The sequence below is a fragment of the Eumetopias jubatus genome, unplaced genomic scaffold, assembly GCF_037043125.1.
Source record: "Eumetopias jubatus isolate StellerSeaLion01/CBP00866 unplaced genomic scaffold, mEumJub1_p1.0 scaffold_107, whole genome shotgun sequence".
Taxonomy (NCBI): Eukaryota; Metazoa; Chordata; class Mammalia; order Carnivora; family Otariidae; genus Eumetopias; species Eumetopias jubatus.
In genome coordinates, this window is record NW_028274913.1 from 398012 (window position 1) to 417148 (window position 19137).

The window sequence follows — 19137 nt, forward strand, 5'->3', positions numbered from 1 at the left end:
GGGGACCGAGAGGGTCCCTCCTGGGCAAGTCACCCCGTGTGCTTTGGTCACTCCATTCAGAGCTCCCCCTCCCCACCCCTCCCACAGGTCACAGCCCCGGGCGTCCCCACCCCTGCTTCCCAAACAAGGCTCAAGGTGGACAAGCAGACCATGGATGTTGGAATTCGAGACTTGTACCTTAAACACTGTATACGTGTTGACCCACAAACTCCCCTTTATGGATTCTGTTGCAAATAGGGGATTATGGACACGGGTCTTCCCTTCAACAAGCTGGGATTGAGCTGCCCACAGTAGGTGATGGGTGCACCTGCAGGCTGGGATGGGTGCTGTGCACTGTCCTCCCAGACAGGGGTGCCGTCACCCTTTCCTCCAGGGGACCTCCGCTTCCTCACGTTCTCCCCAGTGCTGCTGGTCCCCAGACCAGACACCTGCTGGTCTGAGGGTGACCAGCGCTGCCTCCATAGAGTTTTTTGTTTTGCCAGAGTCCTTACCTGGTAGCTCTGCTTCTCTGACTCCCCCCGTGCCTGTCCCCACTTGGACTTGCATGCGTGTGGTCTCTCCCTGTGGAACCCAGTGACTTGGAGCATGATTTGGACCAGAGTCCGCTGAAACCTTTCTCTGGCCTTGGGTTGTGAGCAATGCATTGCCTTTTGGGGTGTGTCTTCCAGCTTTCTGCATTTCCCTGGTTTCTGTGTGGGCCACAGGAGGAACCAGCCCTGTCCTGTCTGGGGTCAGGCTGAGGTGTCCCAGCAGGAACAGGGGTCTCGGCCCCAAGATTGTGCCCATAATTCCTAAAGTGGCCTCTCTGATTACGTCTGATCTGTAAGCCCCAGGCATTTCAATATCGAATAAGGGAAATTCTGTGTCCAATAAACACAGAAGGAAACGAGTTCCCTTTGAAAATAGGGGGGCAGACACAAAGGCCCCTATTGCGTGATTCCACGTACAGGAAACACCCAGGAAAGGAACAGAGAGAGAAAGCAGCTTAGGGGTCGCCAGGGGCTGGGCTCGGGGAGAAATGGGCAGGGAGGCCTTCTGGTTCAGGGTGTCCTTTGCAGAAGCAGATATTGTGCAGCAATGTTCTGGGGTGCGGTGGCACAGCATTGGGAATATAATTAATGCTCCAGACTTGTCCAACAGAAAACAATTAATTTTATTTAAAATAAATAATAAACAGCGTAGAGGATAAGGAAAGATAATATAACAGTTAATATGTACCAGAGAGAAAGAACACAGGGGGCGGGGATGAAACAATCTGGCGGGGCATCAGGGTCGGGTGATGGAAATAAGGGGAATTGTACAAGGGGCTCTCCCCACGAGGATGTGGGCTCTGGCTGTGGTTCTGGGAGCCCTGCAGGAACAGGAGGAGGGGCAGGGCCAGATGCAAGAGCAGGGCCAGATGCAAGAGCAGGGACAGGGTCCGGATCCACGGTAGGAGGTGGGTCATGGGCAAGTACAGGAGCACAGGCAGGGCCAAGGGAAGGGCCCGTGGTGCTGGAAAGCAGGGGAAGGGGCATCGGCTCTGGCAGGGGCAGGGGCAGGAACAGGGACCCAGGCAGGGGAAGGGGCATAGGCTCTGGCAGGGGCACGGACAGGGACACAGTTAGAGGAACGGACAGGTGCAGGGGCAGGAGGTGGGTCATGGGCAGGAATGGGTGCACATGCAGGGGCAGGGAAACGGGTAGGGAAAGGGGAAGGAGCTGGGTCAGAGGCAAGCACCGGAGCAGAGGGAGGGGCAGGGGAATGGACAGGTGCAGGGGCAGAAGCCGGGACAGGGGCAAGAACAGGAATACAGCCAGGGGCAGGGGAAGGGGCAGGATCCAGCGCAGGAGCGGGGTCAGGGGCAAGAACAGTTGCACACGTCGGGGAAGGGGCAGGTGCAGGGGCAGAAGCCGGGACAGGGGCAAGAACAGGAATAGAGCCAGGGGCAGGGGAAGGGGCAGGATCCAGCGCAGGAGCTGGGTCAGGGGCAAGAACAGGTGCACACGTCGGGGAAGGGGCAGGGGCAGGGGCAGAACCCGGGTCAGGGGCAAGAATCGGAGCAGAGACCGGGGCAAGAGAAGGGGCAGGCTCCAGGCCAGGGGCTGGGTCAGGATCCGGAGCAGGGGCAAGAACAGGTGCACAGGCAGGTGCTGGGGAAGTGGCAGCTGCAGGGGCACGAGTAGGGGCAAGGGAAGGGCCATCGGCTCTAGCAGGGGCACGGGCAGGGGCAGGGACATGAGTGGGGGCAAGATTTGGGTCAGAGGCGAAAACAGGGACACAGGCATGGGCAGGGGAAGGGGCAGGACTTGGGTCAGGGGCCACAACAGGAGCACAAGCAGGGGAAGGGGAAGGGGCAGGTGCAAGGGGAGGGACAGGGTCTGCAGCAATGGCACATAGAGGAACCAAGGCAGTATCTGGGTCAGGGGCAGGGACAGGGGCACTGGCAGGGGTAGGGACGGGTCAGGATCCAGGGCAGGAGCGGTGTCTGGGGAAGGAGCAGGGCCACAGTTCGGGGCAGGCACAGGGGCCCTGGCTCCGGCAGGAACAGGGGCAGGAACAGGGGCAGGCTCTCCGGGCACAGGTTCTCGAGCAGGCCCTTCCTGGTCGGTGTCAGGCTCTCCGTGGGCAGGTGCTGGGTCAACTGCCGGCTCCTGGGCTCCTGCTGAAGTCTCTGCAGGCACCACCCCTCCCTGCAGAGCTGCTGATGGAGTTGAAGCCGGCTCTAGCTCCTTAGGTCGTGGAACATCTGTGAGAGGAGAAAAGCTCACCCCCGTGACTGCTCTCCGTGGGTATTTGCAAGACAGAGCCCAGCCCAGAGCCTCCCCGAGAAGCCGCAGCCAGGAAGGAGCCCTCCCCGGGACGTCTCCCCGACTGCAGTCCACCCGCTGGGTGCTCTGCACACAGTCTTTGCTCCTGGCCCCACACCAGCCTCTCGGGGCTCCTCCCTGTGGGGCCTGCCACGACCCGTCCCCACACACCCACAGGCACCCCGCCCCAGGCTTCTCAGCCTCGAGCTCGGTCTCCGTGGGCTCCATTCCTGGAGCACAATCCAGTCAATGACCACCAGGGACAGTGGTTTGGGTGGTGTCGGAGGCCTTCCCCCGCAATCCCCAGCACCTGCTCCTGGGGACCCCTGTGGGGTCACGCCCCAGGTCGCGGAAACGTCACGGGTGTCCGCCAGCCTCCTCCCGATTTCATCCGTGGTCTGCAAAGACAGGGACGGGTAGCCGGCCCAGAGGCATCACAGCCCTGCCCAGCCAGCCTCCCTGTGCCCCTGCCCAGTCCCCCTCCTGCTCCCAGATCAGACACACCTGTGCGTGCCCAGCCCTGCACGCGGTACAGTGACCCCCGCTCCAGGACAATTGGGATAAACCCAGGGCAGAAGCTTGCATCCGCACACACCCCGTCCCACCCAGCCACCCTTGACCTTGAACAAGACCTGCCCACTGGGTATCTGACCCCTCATCAGCCTGCTCTTGAATGGGGTTGGCCCACCCTACATGACCCCTCTTCACACACACACACACACACACACACACACACGGGTGGGGACCTGGGGCTGCACAGGTGGATTAGACCCTGTGGGGCTGGGTGGCCGGCTCTGGGGCTCCTGGTGTCACCTTGTGGTCTTTCCGACCAAACGGCCAGAGGCGGTGGGGAGCCCTAAAAGGACATCTTGAGACAGCATTTGCTGGGCGCGCTTTCTTCCGTCGGCAACCTCCGGATCTTGGAACACAGCATGCGAACATGTTGGTTTCACTATCTCTAAAGTAATGAGTTGGGCCGGGGGCTGTCTCTGGAATGTGGGTTCCTGGTTACCTGGGTTCCAAATTCTGATGGGCTCTGTTGTCAGGGAAGTGAGGTCACCATGGCCGGGGTCCCCTCACCCAACTTCCTCCTCAGACAAGAGCCCCAGCCGCGAGGGCCCCTCCCCCAGCTGTTCAATGCTGACCCCCCCCATGCCCCATCTATACAGTGACACCCTCACACCCCACCCCACCCACACCCCACGCAAGGCCTGGGTGCAGCCCTTGTGTGAGGACACAGAGCTGGGTTCAGCCTGGGCTCCTGCGCGTACCCAGGGCTGTGACCCTCGACAGACCCTGTGCAGGCCCTTCTGCACTTGGGGTTTGGCCCCTTGACATGCTTCACTTAGCCGCTGAGGCAGAAATGCAGTCCTGTGCTGAGACCTTCCTCTCAGCCTGCTGTGGCCTCGGCGTGGCCGTGAGACGAGCGGGACGTGGCCGCCCTCGGTGGGAGGGGGACAAGGGCAGCAGAGCCGGCACGAACCAGTCACGGACAGTCACCCCCCAAGGCGCGCGCAAGCTGCGGAGACCCCCGCCGCCCAGCAGGGCCGGCCTGCGCCACCTGACCCCATGCTGCCCAGACGGGAAAGCTAAGTACATTCGTGTCGGTTCATAGCACAGAGATCCTGTGGGTGGTCCTTACGTGGTAGTAGCTGACTGATGCCATTCTACTGTGTTCTCCTCGGGTGGCCCTAACCGCACCAGCGAATTGCATCGCCGACTACATACTGGTGACTCCACGTGTCCGGCTCCCACATCTCTCTGTCCTCTGAACTCCAGCCCCCCACGTGGCATTTCCGTTTGGGGGTCCTGGGCTCCAAGCTCAGCCCCCGAGCCTGCCCGGGGCTCCCTGTCCTCGGACTGAACCTCCCTCCACGGCCTGTGCTCTCCCCCCCTCACCCTTCCCTCCGCTTCCACCACTCTGGGGTTTTTCACAAGTGGTCTCCTCTTCCGCGGAAGCCCACCCAACTTCCCTAACTACCTCTGTGCCTCAGCTCTCTTCCGAATGTCCCTTCCTCCGAGAAGCCCTCCCTGACCCCTCCTGCTCCACCCGGCGTGAGTCAGACCTGCCGTTGTTTTGCACTCTCTCCAGACACTTTTCCCCGGGTCTGCGGTCGTGTGAAGGGCGGCTGCGCTGGTGCGAGCCTGTCCTGGCATCAGATCTCTGAAACTGAATTTGCCAGTTTGCCTCTCCCCGGCAGCTAGCACATGCCTGGCCTGTCACGGGTGCTTGGAAATGTTGGGCGAATAAGTGGAAGACTTCCTGAGGAAGTGTAGGACGTCAGGGCCCACGGGGACTGGTGGCAGACGCGCTGTGGGACGCATACAGAAGGACGACATTGGTCCAAGAGCCGTGGTCTACTTCCCAGCAGAGAAGTGTGGCAGACTCTTTCCCCCACGGAATCTGGAGGGCGTGGGCAGAATGGGTCCGGTCGGGCATCCTCCTGCCTGGCCAACACCTGCCCTCCTACCGCCTTCCTATCCCCATCTCTCCAAGATCATAAAGGCGCAGCCACCTCCCTGCAAACTCACATCACGTTGTGTGATTTTTCAGGATGCTTTATCCCCAGCCAAGGTGCTAACACCCCCGGGAATACATTCACTGAAATTTCCCCCCCTCCCCTTCCCTCTCTTCCCCTCCCTTTCTCAAACTTAGGGAAATTTAAGGTAGACAAGGAAGGGCGGGCTGATTGAAAACTCAGCGGGTGCACGATTGCCAGATTCTTTTCCTCTCCCTGTTTCAGAGATCTCGATTTGGAGCCCACAGATTATTCTCTGTCCCTTTCTCTCTCTGCGCCTTGCATTTCCTGCTTTCTATCCCTTGCCCACCAAAGAATGTGAGGGGGGCTTGTTCCCTCCCCGGGGAGGGCCCCCTGGCTTTGCTGGGAAATCCCTGCTCCCACTCTGAGGTCTGGCAGGGACCAGGTTTGCTTAGAGCTGGAAGGGATTTGCATAGGTTTGAGTCTGGGTTTCTTGCAAGTGTGAAGTCCTTCTGGAAGGAGGGTGCACCTGGTGGGCCCCTGAAGGCATGGGGCGGGGGATGGTGAGGTTCCAGGTGGGGGTGGTGAGCACCAGGGCCCTTGGTGCGCTCACCCTCCTCCCAGCTCGCACATCGCCATGCTGTTCTCTTGTGTTCCCGGAGGAACGATGTCCTTGCCCTCACCCCTTGCCTGGCCCCCATCTTCTGGGAAGGGACCTGCAACACTGACGTCCTGAACGAGCAGTTCTAGCTGCAGAACGTCACCATGGGACTGTCGGTGTGTTGAGCACAGAGTGGGGGGACCCCGTCCTGGGGATTAATGTGAAAGTGCATGCATTCAGCAGTCTTACTGGGCTCTCGTGGGCCCGGTGAGGGGACAGCCCCTGGCTCCCTCTCAGGAGGCTGCCCGTCACAGTGGGTGACAGCCCCCGCCTGCTGCCACTCCCCTCGGAGAGACACAGCCCTGACCCCAGGCCGCTATCCTGCTGAGTCAAGGGGCAGAGCACCCCAACAATGGGGCTTCCGGGGAGCCCCCCACCAGAGAAGTGGAAGGGGGTCACGTGTGCCCTGTGGATTGGTAGCGAGGAGATGCTTGTCGGGCTGGCCCCTCCTGTGTGTCTCTTAGAGGATGAGGCTCAGGAGGGCACAGCCTCAGACAGCACTCGGGTCAGACAGCACTCGGTGCCAGAGCCCAGGCCCCTGAGAGGGAGCTGAGCAGTGAGGCCCTGGGACCCCAGCGGACCCAGGAGCGTGCTGGGCATGGCTGCCGGCAAGTGGCCTGGCCCCTGGGAGCCTCTGGAAGCTGGGGCTGGCCACAGCATCGGCAGTCAGAGCTTCCTTCCTCCACAGAGCTCGCCGAGGCCCGCAGGATGGCCTGAGGCCCGTGCAACCCTTTTCCCAGGCCATCGCAAGGGAGGCATTCAGCCCCATGTGCGGGGGGGACTAGGAAGGGCCCAGGTTGCCTCAGAGTCGTCCTCCAGGTCCTGGAGAGCAGGGACTGAAATCACCAACCAGACCCTCACGGCCCAGGGTCCGCGGCCAGCGCCAGTGGCCCTGTCCCAACGCTGCCCGCACAGGCGGTGCTCATGCGTCCCCCTCTGGGCCGGGAGCGCAGCCCCGGGGCGAGGGCAGGTGCCGGGCTTGCATGAGGGAGCCCTTGCCGGCAGCGTCCTTGAGGGAAGGGGCCGTGAAACCACACTCACAACGACTGGGCCTGGCCTTTCCCCTGGTGACCTGATCCGGGCCTGCGGGTTGTGTGCCTGTCCCCTGTTTCAAGGCAGTGGCCGCCTTCCCCGTGTGAGCCCTTGACTAAGCTGCCAGGTGTGGGGCAGGCCCAGGGAAGTAGCCTCAGTGCCTGCTCCAAAAAACCAGACTCAGAGGGCTCACCACACTTGCTTGACGCTGGGGGAGCTGCTGTCCCCACGGTGGGGAGCAGGTAGACCCCTCACAGGGGGACCAGCTATGTGAGGGCTTTGGACTGAGGGAGGGGCGTATGTCGACCTGGATCCAGAAGCTTACCCCCTTGGATTCAAGGCTGGGGTCTTAGCAACCCCCCTCAACTCCCCGGGTCCTCTTTCCCCTTCCCTGTCCCCGGGCTGCACCTGATTCCCGGTCTGGGGGAGTTCAAGGTGACCCCCCCTAGGAATACCAGTGGTAGATTGAGGACCTTGTCAGCAAGAGGCCCCGTAGCCTTCACGGGGGGACCCTCCAGGGGGTGCAGCCAGCTGTGGGGACCAGCGACAGCCCACCCAAAGCAAGAGGGGCAGGTGGCTGGCCCTGCTTCTTCTAGCCGGTCTGTTGGGCAAAGGAACGAGGGCTGTGCCCAAAGGAGCTCCAGTCCTGGCAGGTGGGGAGGGGACCCGCAGGGGGGCGGCCAGGGGAGGGCACCTGCAGGGTTTGCCCGGGAGCTCAGCACGGGGCAGTGTCCCTGGCTCCAGCATGCTGACTGTGTGGCTGCATGGGTTTCCAGCCTCCCAAGCCTCGGGCTCCCGTTTGTAAGATGGGGTGCTGAGGGCCCCCATCTCTGGGAGCAGAAGGGAGGGAGGGCCCGCCGGCGGACTCTCTCAGGACAGGCCAGGAGGGTGGCTGTGGCTTAACGCAGCCCGGGGCGTGTCCCAGTGACGAAGGTGAACACGTGCACGGCCCCGAGCTCTGGGGTCCTGCCACCAGCCTCTGGCAGTGACTCTCCTCCCGCCCTATCCCCCGTCCCTGTAGCTACGTGGTCTTCCTGGAGCCGTTCCTGCAGCCGGCAGAGAAGCAGTTCACGGCGGGACACAGGGTCACCTACTATGTCTTCACCGACGGGCTGGCTGCTGGGCCCGAGTGCTGCTCCCGGAGGACCAGAGAGTGCTGGTTCCAGGTCCCCGGGGCTCCCTGCTGGCAGGATGTGCCCATGCACCGCATGGAGATCAGCAACTTCTCGCATTCGCTCTTCCTTCGCAAGGTGGACTACCTGGTGTCCGTGTAGTGGACATGAAGTTGAGCGACCACGTGGGCGTGGAGAGCCTGTCCCTCCTCTTAGGCACCCTGCACCCCGGTTTCTCCAGGGTGACCTTCTAGGACTTCAGCTACGAGTGCGGACAAGGTCCCAGGGGCACACCCCAGGGACCCCGGTGACTTTTACTAGGCAGGAGGCTTTTCTGGGGGTTCGGTGCCGGAGGTTCCCCGACTGACCTCAGCCTGTCACCAGGCGATGGTGGTCGACTGGGCCAATGGGATCGAGGCCCTGTGGCATGATGAGAGCCACCTGAACAGGTATCTTCTCTACCACAAGCCCACCAAGTTCTGTCCCCAGAGTACCTGTGGGACCTGCAGCTGCTGGGCTGGCCCGGGGTCATGAAGAAGCTGAGGTTTGTGGCCGTGCGCAAGAGTCACCGGGACATCCGCAACTCGTATGGGGCTGACCCCGACTCTGTCAGGTGGTGCCACGCCGAGCGGAGCTATCAGAGCAGATTCCGACCTCTGTCCCCTCAAGGGAGTCTCTGGAGCCCGGCACTGCCCACATGGCCATGTTCAGAGCCCCTAGCGCCCCCGCTCTCAGGAGGTCTGCTTGGGGGCCCAAGTTCCTCTCTTTGTGGTCGGTGTGTTTGGATCACTTCTGGGTCATTTGTAGCTGTGAAGGGGTCCAACGTGTATGTCGGATGTTTTCGGTGTCAATGCTGCAAATAACTGGAACTGCACCACAGAAACCCACATTTCAATTTATATTTGAACACCTGCAGAGATGGAGACTCCCCTTCCTTGTACTTTTCTCATATTTATATTTCAGGGCTCCCTTCTGCTGTCTGTCCGTGTTGGCCCCATCCATCAACTTTGCTAACACCCTACTACTGATCGATGCAGCTCAGCACCAGAACGGCTCTGGTGGACGGCTGACTGCATGCGCGGTCATTTACCAGCGCTCACGCTATGACAGTTATCGGCCGACTACACCTCCTCTCCACTTCAGCAGCTCATTTCATCAATAACTTATCTCATGGCCTTTTCCCTTTTATCCAGAAGACAGCAAAACAGAAACATTAAATAAAACGTTTTCACAATATTTTAAACTACTTATTTATTAGTATTGATGGCGTAACTTTCAGTGTCCTGGGTGAAAAGGGTTTTAACTTTAAAGGAAGATACAGAAATCGTAAGGTGACTGGTAGAGGGAAAGAGGTGAACAGCCTTACAAATAAGCCCATGACTGCTCACAGGCTGTAGTCACCCAGTAAAGAGAGGGCCTAAAACTTCCACTGTGGTGGCTTCTAAGTTGCTTAGATTCAGAAGACAGAAGCAGAAGATGCTGGCTGAGTTTTCTGATATCTAATAGAACCTGTTAAAAATCACTTATCCAGGGGGGCCCGGGTGGCTCAGTAAGTGAAGCGTCCAACTCTCGATTTCAGCCTGGGTCACGATCTCAGGGTCATGACACTGAGTCCACTCTTGGCGTCTGCTTAGGACTCTCTCTCCCTCTGCGTCCCGCCCACCTTTTCTCTTCCTCTCTCTCCCTCCAAAACAAAACAATCACTTGTCCAAAAAGCAGCTGAAATGATATGGTTATTTAACCGTGACATTGTTCAAGTAATTTCAAATGGTTAAAATAAACTATTAGATATTTATAATTAAAACAACAAAAATAAAACTGGATAGTGATGGGGAGGTTGTACATACTGACAAATGTTTGAAAGAGATTTACTGATAGCTTCAAAAATGGAAATACAGACTTGAAGATTTGGCAGCAAACCAGCAGACACGGCCAACTTGTACCCCAGCTCACGGGGCGCGGCTGCACCCTTCCTCACCACGGGCTCACACACAGCTTCTCTTCCGGGTGCACTCCAAATCCACACAACACCTACGACACTGAGAACATTCTTCCAGGGACCCCTGACCTCAGTAAGTGTTTCGTCTAATGATCAGAGAAGCAAATGAGCAAAATCCGAAGGAGTAAAACAAGTTCTGGGAGACACATGTAGGACAGGGCTGACAAGTAACCCAGACTCAAGATTCTAAAGCAGAACCCACACTCGATCCCTTGGGGCACACCCAATGTCCTACTCTAGAAATGAGATGGAGCGGTTTCTGTGAGGGTGAGAGGGACGGGGATTCAGCTGGAAATGAAAAGCAGGTACCACCTGCAGTTCAGGGAAAGAAGACCCGTAGCATCCAGAACAGTCTCCTTTACAAAGCACTATCCTAGCTCTGTGAGTGTAATTGTCTTTCCTGCCACGACGGGGATCCCTCTGAACCTCAAGGACCAAAGGACCACAATTACAGAGACCCCTGGGGGGTGGGCAGGAGGAGGGACAACGTGCTAGGGAGAGGAATTCGGGGACATGGGATTTAATACAAGTCTACTTCTCTGGGGCCTGGCTCCTTTAGAAAATACCTTCCAAAGATTGTTACGGGGAGAAACTAACAGAACACTCCAAACTAAGAGGAAATAAATAGGGTATCTACTTTCTTGATTAGGAACTGTTCCACACTCCTCACAAAATATACAGAGACATACATGCATAATAAAAAGTCATTTCTCTCTGAACAAGAAAGTTACTAATATATACTGAGCATCTACTAAGTGCCAGTCCTGGCCTATATATATTTGAGGTCCTGTTGGACCGTCGGTAGGGAACAGGCCCCTATTTCAAGCTTAGAGGTGCAGTGCCCTGAGGTCTCACCGGGACAGGCAGGATGAACGGCACAATGCCATCAGGAGGCCCATCTGACTTCAAACCCCTCTGCTGTACAATCACATAAAATTCACCAGAGTTGATGAGTGAACACTCTGAACTGTTACACAAACATCAAACATGTTGAGTGCTGGTTGTTGTTCAGACATGTTTCTTTTTTGTGACTTGGCTGACCTAATTCTGTGAAGTCCAATTACCCTGTAGCATGCACCACCCCTCTCCTGTCCCTGACCAGATTTGTATTCCTGGCTTTCTACGGGCTGCTCCTGGCCCCACACCAACTTCCTGTTGGTCAAAAGTGGTGTCTGAACTCACTGAGTCAGATTTTCACCCTTTACCACTGGATACATGTGGCTTAGAGGCTATTCTCCCCAACTGGGAAGTTGGTTCTTGATTCTGCCCCTAGTTCAGTCAGGAATGGACCAGCACCTTGCAGGTGGTCTCTGTCCACGCTCCTGGGCCCACAGCCATGGTTCCGGCACACGTACAATCTTCTAGACCAACGGGGAGGCATGCGATTCTATTTCTAAGCTCAGCTTCACAGGAACTACCACTAGCCGTGCGCAGTACACCCAGAGACTGTGCTCAGGGCCCCTGAGACAAGCAAGGCTTTGGCTTTGCTGATGGATGTGTGTCCTGGAGGCCTTTTCAAGACCGTCTCACTCTGACCACTCCTGAGCAGAGCAGACTAGCACATGCACGCAGTGTAGAGTGTGATTCTGTGGGACTCCTTCAGGCTGAATCTTTCCCTGGTTCTGGCAATAAAGTTTCTCACTGGGCTGCTCTGTCCTTTGTTGGTACGTATCATGGATCCTCCCTTTGAACGACGGACCACCAAGCTCTCCGCTGTTTTCACCACCTCCCGTAGGCATGAACTGGAGCAAGGTCTGCAAAGGTCTGGGCCAAGACACGGGGAATGGAAGAGGACAGCACCCAGCCTTATCTGGAGGGGCCCCTGCTGGCTTCTAAGTGGGCGCTGGGTTAGGGGAGGAGTTGTGGCAGCCCTTCCGGCCCTACAAGCTAGCCGGTGGGGCTGACCAGCTGGGGCTCCATTACTCCCAGACTGTCAAAACGGGGCAGAGCTCCTGCCTCTGAGTGGAAGCTGGTGAGCAGAAGGGAGGCCCAGTCCACCAGGCCTGGGGAAGTGGGCAGCTAGTGGACACCCCTGCAGGGGGACGCCCTGGCCTTAGCCTGGCAGCAGCAGGGACATGGAGCCAGCCCCTGAATTCTTGGCTGCACTGGCAGGAGCAGAAGCTTCTTCCCCACGGAGGCAAATACCACAGAATCAGTTTGTTCTTACTGAGAGCATCTCTGAAGAATATTAATTAGTCTCAAAAGATACATAACTGAACACTTAGGGATTCTCTTCAATGAAAAGAAAAAAGTCCTCCAGTGCTTTTCAACTAGGGGTGATTTCCCCCCTGGGGGGGCACTTGGAAACTTGTGGAGACCCTGTTTGTTTTCAAACCCGCTGCTGGTATCTTGTGACCTGGGGCAGGAGTGCTGCTCAGCAGCCTACGGCAGGTAAGACCAACGGCCCCAGTGAAGAGCAACGTGGCCCAGAGTGTCAGCCGCGCTCTAGGAGAGGGTCCTGTTCCCGGGGCACAGCGGGAAGGGCCAGTCTTGGGCTGAACACCAGCCCTGCACCTCACTCACCGATGCTCCCTGCCAGTTACCTCGCCCCACTAAAGTTTCCATCTGCACGGGGGGAAAAAATCGGACTGACTTCAGACTTGTGTTGTAAAATTTAGAGGAAAATCTACTGAAGTATGCCAGTGAGAGCCGTATGTCTGGAACTCATTTAGCGACCTCTTTCTCAAGTCTGGGGGACTAGTGAAGGTAGAACGTATCTTCACCGAGCCCAGTCCAGGACACCTCTCACATAACGTCCTAACACTAAAATGGGTCTGTGCAAACCCACATCCGTGCTAGACGCATTTTCCCTTGAGCGCTCTGTTAGAAACTGTAGTCCTGCACATACCACGAGCGTTTTCTTGCTCTTACTACTTTTCTCCGCCAGCCAATGTACCTTCAACTAATCACAGTTCAGGATCTGGAATGTGCCCCACGCAAACCCTTCACCAATGACACTTCCAACCCTTGGAGCGGCTCTCTGCCGTGGTGCTGCCAGCAGGATTCTAGGCGCCTCCACAGAAACCAAGTCACTTTCCCAAGGCTCCAAAAGACGGAGCACTATGAAATGACTTCTCAATCATCTACTGTATCAAGAGAAGACTTACCCAGGAGACCTTTGTCTGATTACATGTACTTTGAAAGATATATCTAAATACATAAATAAATTTTGTTATGCATTACTTGCCAAAGGACCTAGCACAAGGAGAATATTTTACAAACTGGTTTCAACTAAAAAGGAGAATAGGGAAATTTGTAGTGGATGTTATTTTACAGTTAAACAGTTTTTCAAACTTGATTTTTTTTCCTCTTAAAATATATGCATGTTTATACATGTGTGTGTATGTGCTTATGTGTGTTCTGATTCAAAAGTAACCGCATACGGATCGGATTCTAGATTCTGTCGGACACATACTTTGAGATGTCAGTGCCAACAGCTCTGCTCTAGGTTTGCTTTCTAACATAGAAAATAAGAAGGGAGAATCTCTAGAGACTCTTATATTTCAAACATTCTGTTTCTAAAAGTGAAAGTAATACCTAGGTTCTGTAAACTTATTAAACACTGGAAGCAATACAGTTGTCTTTCTTTAAAGAAAAAAGGACATCTTCATGTTAAATAATTATATGCTGCTTTAAAAATTTAGGGGCAGGGCGCCTGGGTGGCTCAGTTGGTTGGGCGACTGCCTTCGGCTCATGTCATGATCCTGGAGTCCCGGGATCGAGTCCCACATCGGCCTCCCTGCTCGGCGGGGAGTCTGCTTCTCCTTCTGACCCTCTTCCCTCTCGTGCTCTCTGTCTCTCATTCTCTCTCTCTCAAATAAATAAATAAAATCTTAAAAAAAAATTCTTTAAAAAATTTAGGGGCAATAGACATATTACTTATTTTCGAGTACAGTTCACATTACTAACTTCGCAGTAACTGACAGAATTAAAGAAGAGAGAATGAACTGTAGCAAAATCAGAAGTATGGCCAACTTGCCATGTCTTACACACACCATATCTAATCATGTTTAACAGCAAGCACTAGCTACAACTGAGGCCAGTGAAGGCTCAGCAAAAATGAATTATTAAATTGGTCTGCTTATATCCCGTTACAGACTTCTTATGAATACTTGATTTTATTTTGTATAACTGACAAGAGCTGACAGGAAAGGACAGGTTTAATGACAATCAAATGAAGACCAACTAGACTATGTGTCCCACAGGAGAGCTGCCTCAAGTGGTGATAAAGTAACTGATGGGACACGACGAGACTGAGCACCGTAGTCTGTCATATACGGTGGTAAGTTATCCTGTAATATTAGTAGATTGTCTGCAACAGCTCATGAATCCAGTAGCTCTGAAAGAGATGGGTACAGTATATGCCCAACAAAAGAAAAATAGACATTGACTTCGCATATTTAATACCAGATCGTTTGCCATTAAACTTAATTTCTAAATCATTTATATGACTCAATGACGGCATGAAATTTTTAAGCTGGTTGGAAGATGAATAGCACCAGAGAGAGAATGTGGATGAGTACAGTGTCATTTACCTGCCCCTGCCCCACTAACAGGTGAGGCCGAGCTATTGTAGTAGGTCCCAAACACTTAAACTATAAGGTCATCACTGAGGAGACAAGTGAAAAAGATATTGGCATTTATAAGAGATTGGTGAAAATTAGTTCTAAAGCATTAATTTCTCTTAATAGACTAAAAGAACTGTGTGCATTCAGGAGATATTTGATCTGAATTAAGAAACTGATGAAGCAACTGATTAATTGGAATTTAAGCCATCAGTCCCCAGATCCATCAACAGCTTCATCTGCATTCTAAACAATTAGATGCCGGCCCCACAGAAAGCCCTGTGTTAATACACAGTCAATAGGACACCACAAAGAGACTCCCTGAGCCGCAACTGTCCAAGCTCCGACACACCACACAGATTTAAGACTTTTATACTGGCGAGGGTTTGAAGATTTTTATTTTAGTAGACAATGCACTATCAGATTCTTCTGAACTGAAACTGAAAAGTAATAATATCAACAGTATTGATACACAAAAAATTCTGAGTATGTGTACTTTTGAAAATGAGACAATTAAAAAACTTAATCACTTAAAGTCACAGAAACAGAATTTCCAAAGCTAAGAATTACTGACTTAAAGCAGTATCATGACACACATTTTATCCAGCTGTGAAGCTATTTGGTCCATTTCAGAAGAAAAACAGCATGAAATAGCAATCTGACATTTTAATACCTGTACATCTACAGTCAGTGAATTTTAACAATTTAAATTTAATAGAAAAAAATAATGAAACCGAGAACTGTAAGCTTAGGGGGCGCCTGGGCGGCTCAGTCAGTTAAGCGTCTGCCTTCGGCTCAGGTCATGATCCCACCATCCTGGGATCGAGCCCTGAGTCAGGCTCCCTGCTCGGCGGGGAAGCCTGCTTCTCCCTCTCCCTAAGATGCTCCCAACTGCTTGTGCTCTGTCAAATAAATAAAAATCTTTCAAAAAATTTTTTTAAAAAAGTTTCCCAAAGAGATCCAGGACCTACAAAATATTAAGTATCATTATACTACAACATGTCCCTATAACATGAAACCCAAGGGAAAACTAGAGGGAAAGAAAATGTTTTTAAAACGTCATCAGTTTAGGGCACCTGGGTGGCTCAGTTAGTTAAGCGTCTGCCTTCAGCTCAGGTCGTGATCCCGGGGTCCCGGGATCGAGCTCCACATCAGGCTCCCCCTGCACGGTGGGGAGCCTGCTTCTCCCTCTCCCTCTGCCCGCCACTCCCCCTGCTTATGCTTGCTCTCTCTCTCTCTCCATCAAATAAATAAATAAAATCTCTTAAAAAAAAGCCATCAGTTTAGATATGTTATTTATCCAAAGCTAACATAATAGTATCTCATTTGCCTAATGCTCTAATATACTATCTATGGTTTGCTGGCTATAAGTCATTCAGAGCCTGAAGAACTAAAACTGCTGTTAGTCACACGATCTTCAACAAGGCATTCATATTGTTCAGCCCTCAGACTCCTCCTCTAGAAAATGGACAGTTCTCATCATCTTCCAGTTTTAAAGTGCTGGATTTCCTTCATCTTTTATCCCCTCACGAAACCTGTATTTCCTTTAAGTTAATTATCTAAAAAACATTTCCATATTTAGGATAATGTTCTTAATCTCATTTATATTTCTACCACAATCATTAGAAGGGCCATTAATATGAAAGCATTTCTCAAATGCAAAGAGTTTTCTATTCATTATATTGAATACATTTAGAAACAAAGACAAACATCATAAACAACAGGTGATGTAAACAGGGATGGCAATGTGAAAATCTCTGAAAATCCATTTCTCCAGAACTATAATGAAAACATCAGTAAAAATCATCCAAAGCAACTTTTTCAGAACTCTCGAGAATAATCCAAGCCTTGCAACAACCCCAGATGCATTTACTCGAGACACGTGGCTACATGGAGCTACAGAAGAGGTGAAGACCAGGCCTGGAAGCGGCCAGCTAGCCTCCTTTGGCCAGCCCTCAGAGCAAAGCCCCATCTCACTGGACAGGAAAGGGAGTCCAGCTGTATTTCTGAGAAGAAAGGGAATGGACTGGAAGAGAGGAGCTCTCTAGTCGGCTCCACAGGAAGAACAAAGGAAGAACAAAACCTCCCGTTGAGTAACACACAACAAAGTAAATGTATCAAGTGTATCTGATTATTAGGTGTAGCTGAACTCTTCTGTTAATGGCAGCCTTGTCTTACAATGCAAATAACCATAACTACAGTTGAAAAAACATTTTCCCCCCTCAGAATACCCCTTTAAAAGATTGCTGTTTACATATGGAGAAAAAACTAAATTAACAACTCTAGCGCCTGGCTGACTCAGCTGGAAGACCATGCGACCCCTGATTTCAGGGTCATGAGTTTGAGCCCCATATTGGGTGTAGAGAATATTTAAAAATTTTTTTAAAAAATTAATTAATTAATTAACAACTCTACAATTTAACTTTGTCCTTTCTAGAGTTTTCACCACACTACCAATAATACATACGCTGAGCTTCCAAAAAAATAAATAAATAATATGCTGAGCTTCCTATACAAATACTGTCCATTCGGCAGGGATGTCCACTATCACCACTGCTCTTCAACACAGTATTAGAAGCCTTAGCCACAGCAATCAGACAACAAAAAGAAATCAAAGGCATCCAAACTGGCCAAGAAGAAGTCAAACTCTCACTGTTTGCCGACGATAAGATACTTTATGTAGAAAACCCAAAAGACTCCACCCCAAAACTGCTAGAACTCATACAGGAATTCAGTAAAGTGGCAGGATATAAAATCAATGCACAGAGATCAGTGGCATTCCTATACACCAACAACAAGGCAGAAAAGAGAGAAATTAAGGAGTCGATCCCATTTACATTGCACCCAAAACCATAAGATGCCTAGGAATAAATCTAACCAAAGAGGCAAAGGATCTGTATTCAGAAAACTATAAAATACTCATGAAAGAAATTGAGGAAGACACAAAGAAATGGAAAAACGTTCCATGCTCATGGATTGGAAAAACAAATATTGTGAAGATGTCAATGCTACCTAGAGCAATCTACACATTCAATGCAATCCCCATCAAAATACCATCCACTTTTTTCAAAGACATGGAACAAATAATCCTAAAATTTGTATGGAACCAGAAAAGACCCCGAATAGCCAGAGGAATATTGAAAAAGAAAAGCAAAGCTGGTGGCATCACAATTCCGGACTTCCAGCTCTATTACAAAGCTGTCATCATCAAGACAGTAGGGTACTAGCACAAAAACAGACACATAGATCAATGGAACAGAATCGAGAGTCCAGAAATGGACCCTCAACTCTATGGTCAGCTAATCTTTGACGAAGCAGGAAAGAATGTCCAATGGAAAAAAGACAGTCGCTTCAACAAATGGTGTTGGGAAAATTGGACAGCCACATGCAGAAGAATGAAACTGGACCATTTCCTTACACCACACACAAAAACAGACTCCAAATGGCTGAAAGACCTAAATGGGAGACAGGAGTCTATCAAAATCCTAAAGGAGAACACAGGCAGCAACCTCTTCGACCTCAGCCGCAGCAACTTCTTCCTAGAAACATCGGCAAAGGCAAGGGAAGCAAGGGCAAAAATGAACTATTGGGATTTCATCAAGATAAAAAGCTTTCGCACAGCAAAAGAAACAGTCCATAAAACCAAAAGACAACCGACAGAATGGGAGAAGATATTCGCAAATGACATATCAGATAAAGGGCTAGTATCCAAAATCTATAAAGAACAGATCAAACTCAATACCCAAAGAACAAATAATCCAATCAAGAAATGGGCAGAAGACATGAACAGACATTTTTCCAAAGAAGACATCCAAATGGCCAACAGACACCTGAAAAAGTGCTCAACATCGCTTGGCATCAGGGAAATCCAAATCAAAACCTCAATGAGATACCACCTCACACCCGTCAGAATGGCTAAAATTAAAAAGTCAGGAAAGACAGATGTTGGCGGGGATGCGGAGAAAGGGGAACCCTCCTACACCGTTGGTGGGAATGCAAGCTGGTGCAACCACTCTGGAAAACAGTATGGAGGTTCCTCAAACAGTTGAAAATAGAGCTACCATACGATCCAGCAATTGCACTACTGGGTATTTATCACAAAGATACAAATGTAGGTATCTGAAGGGGTACGTGCACCCCAACGTTTATAGCAGCAATGTCCACAATAGCCAAACAGTGGAAAGAACCAAGATGTCCATCGACAGATGAATGGATAAAGAAGATGTGGTTCATATATACAATGGAATATTATGCAGCCATCAAAAGGAATGAGATCTTGCCATCTGCAATGACGTGGATGGAACTGGAGGGTGTTATGCTGAGCGAAATAAGTCAATCAGAGAAAGACATGTATCATATGACCTCACTGATATGAGGAATTCTTAATCTCAGGAAACAAACTGAGGGTTGCTGGAGAGGGTTGGGGTGGGAGGGATGGGGTGGCTGGGTGATGGACATTGGGGAGGGTATGTGCTATGGTGAGCGCTGTGAATTGTGCA